Below are 11653 nucleotides of genomic sequence, written 5' to 3'. Positions count from 1 at the left end.
TTTTTTCTGATTTATCCTTTTCCAGAGAAGTTTTCAAGTATTTGCCTTCAATCTTCCTAATTCTGTCTTCTATTGATTCAAGTCTGCTCCTTTGCCCATTCAATGTCTTACCTATTTCTGAAAATTTAGTATTAATTTTCTGGATTTCTGTGTGTAGATTTTGAATCTTTTCTAATTTTTCATTTATTTTGTCATTTTGCTCTTGTATTGGCTTTTGAAATTGTTCTAGGGTTTTCTCTGTGTTTTCCTTGATCTGTCTCTCAATTCATTAAAAATACCTAAATACAATTCTTTTGAGTTCCTTGTCAGGGAGTTCCAAAGCTGTGTCTTCCTTAGAGTTGTGTTTTGGGTCCATATCCTGGTCCTTTGTTTCTCTTGCTTTATCTTGCTTCTTTGTGTGGACTGTGATGGTCTGTTTTCTCCAAGGCATTGTGACGTTTTTTGTGTTTATATTTAATTGGTGATTGTATGTTAGAGTGACTTGCCCATGATTTTCTTTTTCTTAGTTTTGTTTGTATGCTATCTACGCAAGCAGGGCACTGGGCTGTGCTCCTCTATTTGCTAGTGGGCAGCACTTATACATTCACCACCTGTCTCCTTTCCTGTTGTCACCTTCTCGTATATCCTTGTTGATTTTATATTTTTAAGTATTTTTTCTATATGGAATTTTATTTTGCTGGGGAGAATGGAGTGGGAACCAAACACAATTTCTTTTTCCCTGACATGGTTACCCTGCTGTACTGTCACCACTAATTAGCCCGTGCCCTCAGGACAACAGATAACAATTCACAGGCCTCTCCTAATTCAGAGCCTCTTCTAAACTGCCCCATTTTGCCTGCTTCTCTGTAGTGACAAAAATGATTCAGACAAGCTCCCTTTATCTTGCATCCTTATTCTCATCGTTATAACTAAAAACCCAGTTGTTATTGAGTTAACTCCAACTCATGTTGGTCAGAGTAGAATAGGGGTCCATAGATTTTTCAGTGGCTGATTTCTTGGAATGAGATCAACAGACTTTTCCTCCCAGTTGCACTTGGCTGAACTCAAACCTCCAACCTTTCAGTTAGCAGCTGAGAGCGTTAATCATCTGCATCACAGGGACTTGTTATAAATAAGGGACAATTATTTTGACCATCTGGATATGCCACCTACTTTTGAATCTGTGCTGACTCTGTTTGTGATTCAAAACCACAGGCACCCTCTCTAGATGTCGTTCTGAGGCTTGAATTTCATTGCATCAGGGCAGCTTTTTCTCCCACATGTGAGACCTGGTTATTGTTAACGTTTCCATTTTACAGAAAAAACAACACAAGCTCAGACAACTTGGAAAACAACTTGTAATTGGTGGCAATGGGATTTAATCTAAGTCTGTGATTCCATCAGGAATTCTTTCCCTTCATCATTAGTTCAACATCTGATTACATATGTCTTGGTTTGTTTTCTAATTGATGCTAGTATGAATCTCTCATATCCATAAGATAATAAATTCCTTGATTTCAAAGAACTTGCTTTCTAATTCTAGATTTCTAAGAGTGCCATCCGTTCAGTTAAATAATTGCTCCTTTTACATTTCAAGGTTAAATGGGGGAAGAGTATATAATTGATAAGTCAATTTAGACTTGGGAGAGCAACCTTGGTAACTAACTCTTACCAAGGTCCTTCTTAATTTTATTGTAAAGACATTTAATTCTGTTTGAAGCAGTTCATGGGATATGCTCCCACTTCAGGGTCATAGCTTTCTTTATATACTATCATTTTACAGATGCTGGTTGTTCCCAGGACATTTTACATTTAGGTTTTCATGGGGCAAGACATTCAACAGACCTCACTGTCTACTCTTGGGACTTGTAGTTTTGCCATTCTAGGTCCAGTTATGGACCAATGAAGAACGAGAAAGAATTGTCTGGTGAGCTGAATTCTTAGGAGTTTATTGATCTTATTACAAGGATAGGTAGCTTCTTGGTATGTGCACAAGAAGGATGGCGGAAGGAATGGTGATTCTCTCCTGGAGGGTTGATGGAAGCTCATAATTAACAGAAAGAAAGAGAAACAGTATTAGCAAACTATAGCCTTTGCTCCAAGACATTAAAGTGACACACAGGCATCCAGATTTGATTCCAGATGTGCATTTGTATCTTCCCATCCATGGCCTTGGACTTTGCAGAAAGACTTATGATTCCAAAGAGGAGCAATTTCCAGTGATTCAGTTAGGTTTATGGTTAAATTTATTGGGGGGAAGTTTATGTTATACTCACCAGAGAAAAATTTGGATTTCCTTGGTCTGGAAACATCTTCGAGGGAACACACAATCTCTCAGGAGCCAAAATCAAAGTCAAACTCACTGCCATTGAGTTGGATCTGACTCATACCTCTCCTTGGGATTCTGAGGCGGTGCCACTATGGAAGTAGATCACCCAATCTTCCTTCTGAGGAGTGGCTGGTGGGTTTGAACCGCCAGCCCCCTGGTTAGCAGTCAAATACCTTAGGCACTACGCCACCAGAGCCCCCCAAATCAAAGTTGTAACAATAAAATTTATGAAAAATATTTTAAAAGTGACCTCCAGGCTCCTTAACACTTTGATTATTTTCCCCCATGTTCCCTTCCAGGCCTTGTTTGGATATAGATTTATTTTACAAAAGTGGACATACCTTTACAAGTTGACATACCTTTTACAGTCGTCTTTATTTGCTTCATATTCAATCATGAACATTTTCTATCATGAATTGTATCTTCCTAATTGTAATTTTTAAGGAGCTCTGGTGGTGCAGTGCCTAAGGCATTTGACTGCTCATCAAAAGGTTGGCTGTTCAAACCCACCAGCCACTCCACAGAAGGAAAACGGGACAATCTATTTCTGTAAAGATTTACCACCTTGGAAACCCATTGGGGGTCACTATGAGTCAGAATCAACTCGATGGCAGTGAGCTTTTTTGGTTTGGAATTGTAGTTTTCAGTGAATTCATAAAAATCTACTGAACTCTGTACCATAGGTTTCTTTATCATATTTCTATTATTAGCTTTTTAACATTTTTTTTTGCTTGTAATTAATGTCATAATAAATAACTTCACAACTTTATTCTATTTCTTTACCTTTGTTAAAACACTTCTTCAAGAGGAATTATTTAGAGTGAGATTGCTTAAATAAAAATTTCCCAACAATCTGAGCTTCCCAAGAATGAAATGAGTCATAGTTCCCACTTTCTACTAGCCACCATTACTAGAAATTTTCAATCAGAGGTCTGCTGACCAACTCTGCTGCTGCCATCCTAGCTCAAGCACCATAATTGTTTGCCTAGACTACTCTGATAGATTTCTACCTGGCGTCCCATTGTTTTCACTCTTTCCATTCCTACAACCCTTTCATTACACAGTTGCCAGGCTATCTGTGAAAGCACAAATCTGATAACTCTCACCTATTTCAACTTTCCCTACTGCATTAGAATGCAATCCAAAGTCCTTTCCACTTCCTATAAACCATTCATGGTCCAACCCAGCCCACCTGTCATTACTGTCCAGCCACACTGGTCTTTCATACTGAAAGCACACCAAGTTCCTTTCTATCTTAGGACCTTTGCACTTTTCCTGGAACCATGCTCCCCAGGCTTTCACATGTCTTGCTCTTTCTTATAAGTTTCAGCTTAAGTCACACTACTTCTGGGATGTTCTCTCTGACTACTGTAGTGGAATTGTACCCTGCTTTTCATCATTCTTTTTCCCTCAAACTGCTTTTTCTTTAGTTTATAGCAATGTAATCTATCTATCTATCATCTATCTGTCTGTCTTTTAAATGTATCTATCTATCATCTATTTATCTAACTAATATATCTACCTCTTTTTACTCACCTACCTGTATATCTACTCATTATTTTTCTTCCTTCAACACTAAAATGTATGCATTGTTAGGCTAGGGGCTTTATCTATCTTGTTCACTGACTGGATTGAATTATGGCTGAAACCAAATCAATTCCATTTGAAAAAATGAATGAACAGATTCCTTCTCATGGAGGCTGGAAAGTGAAGTCTTTTTTTTTTTTTTTTATTGTAAACTTAGGCTGGATGACTCTGAAATATTCTCCACTTCCATGGATTCATATGTCATTTGGATGTGCCAGCTTCTGAAATTCTGAGAGGGATTTATAGAATCAAGAGGAAAGTTATAGGCGTCGGCTTTAAACTAAAAATGGCACCTTCAGTCTTGTGCTCTCTCACTTATTTCAGTTATTTCTTTGAGCAAGTATTTTTTAAGTTCCTGTTATAGCTCTGTTAGACACTGAGAAAGACACATTAGAAGTAGCTATTGCCTTTCAGGAATACATAATCCAGTTGTAAAAAAAATATACAGGCATGCATGCATTCTTCCCTCAATACATACACACATACAAAATAGAAGGAAGTAAAATAATAATGAGAGCAATGATAAAAATAGCAATAATTTTGTATATTAAATATATCTGGCACTTTACTAAATTTCTTTCATGTATTTAACTTATTTCATCCTCATAGCAATCATACCAAAACCCATCTCATCAAGTTGATTCTGACTCATAGCAACCTTATAGGATAGAGTTGAACAGCTCCATAGGGTCTCCAAAGGTGCAAACCTTTACAGAAGCAGACTGCCTCATCTTTCCCCCATGGAGAGACTGGTAGATTCAAATCACCTGACCTTTTGGTTAGCAGCTGAATGCCTTACCCTCTGCACCACCAGCATGCCTCTCATGGCAGCCATGTTGTTGTTGTTGTTATGTGCTGTCGAGTCAGACCTGACTCATAGCAACCCCTCTTTGGGTTTCTAAGGCGGTATCACTATGGAAGTAGATTGCCCCATCTTCCTTCCAAAGAGTGGCTCGTGGGTTTGAACCACCAGCCTTCTGGTTCGCAGTCAAATGCCTTAGGCACTACACTACCAGAGCTCCTCATATGAGGTTAGAATTATTATTCTCTTTATTTTTAAAAGAATGAAACTCAGACTCACATCATAACTTGAACAAGGCTGCACTCAGCAAATGAGAGTGCTCTATCCCAAATCCTGTGCTTGGAATCATCATGCTATTATATCTTCTTGGATATAGGATAAGATATTAGGAAAATTTTGAAGGATTTTTACATTTTTTAAATATAAAGGAGACAAGAAAAGGTAATTAAAACTAGAAACGTAGTGTGAACAATATTTGGCTATTGGAAATATGAAGTTAAATTCTCAGGTTAAAGTCTCTGAAATAGAAATTTCTAGAAGCCACCAGTTCTGTGCTTAGGGAACTGTTCACATCTGGAGTGACTGAATCCCTACATTTGTAGAACTAGGCCCACAGGTTAGGGAAGTGTATGGGTAGCTTCATATCCAACCTTTTGTGCAAATTGTGCAATTTTTGTTTCAGCTTGGCCTTCTCTTCTTTTATTCCTCTCACTTTCTTTTTCTTACTGTCTTTCATTCAGCACTAACTGATGATCTAATAAGGGCCAGATGTTTCACTAGATACTTACTGTTAAGGAACTCTTAAGGCATGTTTAGAAAATTGTGCACTCTTGACCAAAAGAAAAACATTTGTGATGGATTTGAAGCATATATTTTCCTGGGGTCATTTTGTCTATCCTGCTGGGTGAATGAGCATCACTTGGCTATGAAGTTCCATAAGACTGCTCTGCTTTCTCTACCTTACCATTGGAAATCAGAGGGGCGACAGCTACCGAGCCAGAAGCTGACTGAGGTGGCCACGGCAACACACAGACTCCCACAGATTATTAAGGATTGAGAAGACTCTGCGGACATTAAAAGCTGTGGTAGTGAAAATGTTAGAGAGAGTTTACAATGGAGCAAAAAGAAAATGATTAGAAGGATGGAAAATCAGTCTATGCATCTTCTGGCAAAAAAAATTGCATAAATTTCCATGTTTGGGGTTGTTGAGCTGAATGAAATTAGTTAAAATTAACTGGAATATTTTGATGAAATTTCTTGGTGTTTAATTTGATTCATGTGGTTTAGAACTGATGGATTGAATCTTGGAGGGACATGTTAATGGGTGCAGAACCGCATGAGGCTGATGGAAATAGATTGTCAAAAATCACTTCAGAAACACATTGACAGCTTTCCTGCAGCTCGCTTTGATAGTCTCATAAAAATACACATTGTCCAACAAATAATAAAAAGGGAAAATGTCTGTGTTCAATGTTAATGAACATCAACTTGTTGCTTCATCGTGCAGTTCCCCCTAGTGCCAGGACTCTTGTTTTCTTGAAGAGAACAGGAAGGAGATGGCCAGGGTACATTTATAAGCCAGTGACACAGGTCTTATGAAGAGGCTAGATTAGTTTTTTCTAAAGTGTGTAGAGGCTTTTTTTGTGTGTGTACTTTCCCCTTTTTTATAATATCTGTGAATCCTTCAGGAGAGAAAATTAAAGCACACCAATCATCACAGAACATTAATCAAACCTTGCATCACATCAAGCATGGCTTAAAATTCATTGATTTCATCCACAAATATTTACTGTCTTCAAGATGCAGGCACTGAGCTAATGACTGAGCACATAATGATGAGAAGAACCAGGCAAGTCCCCTAACTCCATCCCCAGTGCCTGGAGTTGCACATCAATCAAACAGAGGCATAAAATGAACTGAAAATTAGGAGAAGCACATTGGGATAGGAGAATGTGAGGACAGGATGTTTAACCTAGTCATTAAGGTCAGGGAAGACTTCCTTGAAGAGGAGATATTTCAGCTGAGTACTGGAAGGTGAGCAGGAGATAACCAGATGGAAAATGAAAGAATTGCATTTCAGGGAACAGAGGTACCATGTGCAAAGGCCATCTGGCTGGACAGAGCATGGAGAGAATGAGGAACACAATGGAGCCCATGAGTCTGAACAGAGAGAGAGCAGGAGGTGTAGACATGTGTATGAAGAGACAAAGTGCAATATGGGGGTATAGCTATGGAATATGATGGGGCCAGAACACTAAAGATCTTATGGACTCATTAAAGATTTGACCTTCATCATGAGAGTAATGGGGAAATATCACAATGTATTGGGTAAAGGGGTGTTTTGCTCTATTTTTTATAAGGCCACTTTGGCTACATTGTGTACAGTCAGATGAGGGTATGTTGTGGCTGACTCTTCTTGCATTTATCTGGGTTAACCCTGATGGATACTTGGAGGTCACAGCAACTAAGGAAAGATCTCTGGTACTATTCTATCTTGCACATTTATGACTTTTGAAGCAGTGTTGGACAATTGAGTTAGAAGCTTGGTTTAAGGATCTCTCTGGCATGTGCAAGTGTGTGTGTGTGTGTGTGTGTGTGTGTGTATACACTCTCACACACACGGTGCTCTCAGAGCAGCCACATTGACAGCCATGGCCACTGGACATCGTCAGCAATGTCATTGAGGATCATCAGACTGCAGCATGTTTGGAGAGCTTGCCATCTCCTGTCTCCCCATATCTCATTGGTGACAAGCTCAGTGGGTGGAAATGATATACTGTCTACCCAACAGCCTGCTCATACAGGCTTTTATCTCCAACTGCATGACCCTGAAACTTGAGCATGTTGCCTTCTGTGGTTGCAAAACCTGCCTTTTAACAAGTCATCACCTGAATCTCTTCTCCAGGATGTGGGTAAAATTTCTCACTAAGCCAGTAGAGTCAATTTGCACCAATTCTCCCAGTACAACAAAGACTGGACTTTCATATGTGTGGTTGAGTTGTAATTATATGATGAGGATTAGCCTCTGGGCACTTGCAGCCAGTGCCTGCTAGATCAGAGTGGAGCAGAGCAGAGCCAGCCTGGCCAGAGATGACCCGGCTTTATAAAACCGTTCGTCCTTTTATCAATGAAGTCTGTTGTTCGTAGGCTCAATATGAGTCTCAGCCGACTCGACAGCACCTAACAACAACAACTACTACTACTCAGCCAGATTGGCAAGTAGACACTGTTGCCTTCATTTAATAGATAAAAAACTACACAGTTTTGGTTTTTAGTGAAGCCATTGTATCATTCAGGATATTTTGACTAAAGGTCACAGAAATGTATTCACAATTACTTGAGCGATAAAGGATATTTATTAGAAGGACACAGATGCAATTTTATTCATTTATTTATTCATTCATCCATTCTTCAAAATCTTTACTGCTTGCCTCTTATATAGTTCACAGCCAATGCACCCCATGTACAGCACCAGCCACTGGCTTTTGGGGTCCTATGATACTGAATGCATTTTAGCAGAGCTTCCAGACTAAGACAGAGTAGGAAGAAAGAACTGGTGAACTTCTTTTGAAAATTAGTCACTGGTTCTCAGTAGTCTGATCCATAACCTATCATGGAGAAAGGGCAGGTCGTGGCAGAATTTTGCTCTGTTGTGCATGGGGTCACCACGAATTAGGTGATGACTCATACTCATATGGCAGATAATAACAATTACAGTTCAGAATCTCTGTTAAGATCTGGGGATGTAACGATGAGCAAAACCACACACAGACTCAACCTTCATACCTCTTCTCATGTGGTAGTGGAGACTGACGTTATTCAAGTAATCATCCAATTAAAAGGAACATTTGATTTTTATACTTTATGGCAATAAGTAACATGAAGAAGACTGGCTTCATGCCACAAAAGCCCAGGATGGTGGATTTGACCAGTGCAAGCTCAGATCTGGGAGATGAGGAGTAATTAGGTGAAGCAGAAGGGAGAGTTCCAGGCTAAGGGAACAGCACATGAAAGGCTCCATGTTTTAAGGTCACATAGCAGGAACTATGGACTAAAGAAGGCACATGTGGCTGGAGAAGAGAGGGAACACAGGAGCCAGAGGAGAAGTGAAGTGAAGTGAGCGAGGTGTGTAGGAGCAGACTGCACAGTAACTTACAGCAGTGTTAAGGGTGATTATCTTTATCCTGGGAAGAATGTGCAATCATAGGTTAGGAGCTCTGGTAGCGTAGTGTCTAAGGCACTTGACTGCTAACCAGAAGGCTGGCGGTTCAAAGCCACCAGCCACTCCTCGGAAGGAAGGTTGGGCAATCTACTTCTGTAGTGATACTGCCTCGGAGACCCAAGGAGGGGTCGCTATGAGTCAGGTCTGACTCGATGGCACATAACAACAACAACAACAACAGGTTTTAAATAATAGAAATGGTGCCATAATCAGCTTTGTTGAAAAGATCATTCACTATGGTGTGGAGTATGTACTGAAGCAGGCAGGAGACCAGGAGATTTATTAGGAAGGTCTATGAGTTATGATTCAATCATAACCTCTATGCATGATATGCAGTAAGCGATTTAGTATAGGGATAAGACCTTACGTAATGACAGGAGCTGGTAAAGAAGGCTATGAAAACTGTTGCTTCTGCTTTTAATTGCAATGTGAAGTTGCTGTGGGTCAGTTGGTGGCGGTATGAAAGAAACGCTTGGGAAGTGTGGATAAACTGGAAATTGTGTCATTCTCTCATGGCCTCCATCCTGGACAATCCAGGTGAACTGCAGAAGAAATGAGCCCTTCCACCAACAGCTGTATATACAGGCTCAGGGCTTGGAGTTGATGATAGAAGGGTATGGAAGAAGCTGAGGCTCTGGAGGTTTGGCTGTTGCTCCATGTCAACAGGGAGGTGAGCCGGCAGATAAGCAACAGTGGGCAGGCGCCCTGGCACTTGACTCCCTCCCCCAACCTTTGGGGCATAATGGCTGCTGACTTCCTTCTTCCTTCCAGAACTGTTTAATTTCTCTTAGGCCCAACCTTCACCCAGAATGAGACAGAGAAGGAAATATGGAGAAATGCAGTTCCCCCTAGCTAGGTTGCCCACGTGGTGACCCCATGTGTGTCTGAGTATGGTTGGGCTCCACGGTTTTCAATAGCTGCTTTTTCAGAAGTAGATCACCAGGGCTTTCTTCTGAAGCTCCCCTGGGTGGACTTGAACTTCCAACCTTTCTGTTAGATGTGTGCACTGTCCAGGGAATTCGGCACAGCACATCATCATGGGGGTATTCTCATTGTTCAGGTTAGAGATAATGGTGGTTTACATTAACACCTTGGGAATGGATTGATAATTTTGGAGAGTAGAGGCTAGCTATTTTGTAGAGTGTCCTTCAATCTGACTATGTGTGATGTCTCTTCATGATGAGATGGAGAGTACACATGACTGCCTGGACTAGCGGAGAGGTGATGCTGTATCCGGCATGCATCAGGTCAGGAAGCATGTGATGTTAGTGTTTGTACAACACTGGAGATGTTAACTTTGGTCACACTGTCCAGGTGGTGACTGACAGGTTTCTCCACTCTGTACTATGTTCTTTTTTTAATTAATGAATAGCTTGCTGGGAGTTATTTCGAGACTATCTTACTATTCTGTTTCTTATCATAGTTTCACCCAATCTTTTTTAATATTCATAGATGATCCTGGTGTAAAACAATTATTATGGTGGTGTTTGCCACATGCTACTTTTTTATGTCCTCTATTTCTTCTACATTTATTTGTTGGGATTCTACATCAAGGAAGAATTTTCCCTTCTACCTTTTATTTTTACTTGATTATTTACTTAGTATGGACTCATGAATTCTTGCTCTATGAGTTATAACTCATTCTATTATTATGTATTTTGATCTTCATGTTGTCCCAGATCTGGCCACTGAGAGTGCCATCAGTATAGCTCCTGTGTCTTTTTGATATATCTGTATCATTTTTTTAAAATAATAATAATAAAACACTTCCTTACTTCTTGTGATGCTCCAGGCTTATCTTATACTTTCCTTGTCCTAGTCCTTGAAACAGCTATTTCTCTGAGGCTTGGAAAACAGCTTTGGAAACAAAGAACTACTCATTATTATTAGAATATCATTACTCCTAAACTTCTCAGTAGACAGAGTTCTGTCTGTTCGTCTGTCTATCTATCTATTATCTAATGAGTTTTTACTGATCCTTCAAGTTTCAGTCTACCACCACAGAATTCATGCTAACCTCCCCCCTTTCCTTGTTTGTAACTCCTTTCTCGAACTGTAAGAAATCTGGCTCTCATTATTATATTAACTTATTTGCTTAATCCCAGAATACACATACGGACACCTACTCCTCACTTACTATCTCATTATCTGACATTTCATATTTACGACAATAGCAAAAAATCTTCTATCTGATTATTTAGCACATTAATGAAATACTTCTGACGGTAATGAATGCTGAAGTGCTAGGCAAGAGTAATGCTGGCTGTAGTGGCGCTGCTAGTAGAGAGGCGCAGAGTGCTGGTGTGTTGCTTTCAATAAAGTGAAAGTGAGAAGTATGAAAACAAACACACAGAAAGGAGTAATGCTGGCTGTGATGGTTAAGGTTACACGTCAACTTGGCTGTGCCGTGGTTCTCAATAGTTTGACAGTTATGCAATGATGTAATTCAGCAGTGATGTAATGTATTTTGGCAGTTATGTAATGATGCAGTTTGGCAGTTATGTAATGATATAGTCATCTCCCATTTTGTGATCTGATCTAGTCCTCTTCCATTTTTGCAAAATGCCAGTTTTCACATAATGACCCGGTCTTTGGAACCTAACTATGTTGATAAATAAGGAGTAGGTGTAGTTTCAAAGTTGCCAACCATAGCCTTGTGAAAAATGAATCCATTAATTTGTGTAAACCTTTGTGTATAGTTCTTCTTGCCTTTAGCCTTAGAGTCTCTCTCTCT

This window comes from Orycteropus afer, unplaced genomic scaffold (genome assembly GCF_000298275.1).
Source record: "Orycteropus afer afer isolate SDZICR_OR568_19922 unplaced genomic scaffold, OryAfe1.0 scaffold00106, whole genome shotgun sequence".
NCBI lineage: Eukaryota > Metazoa > Chordata > Mammalia > Tubulidentata > Orycteropodidae > Orycteropus > Orycteropus afer.
Note: the sequence above shows the minus strand (reverse complement) of the source record.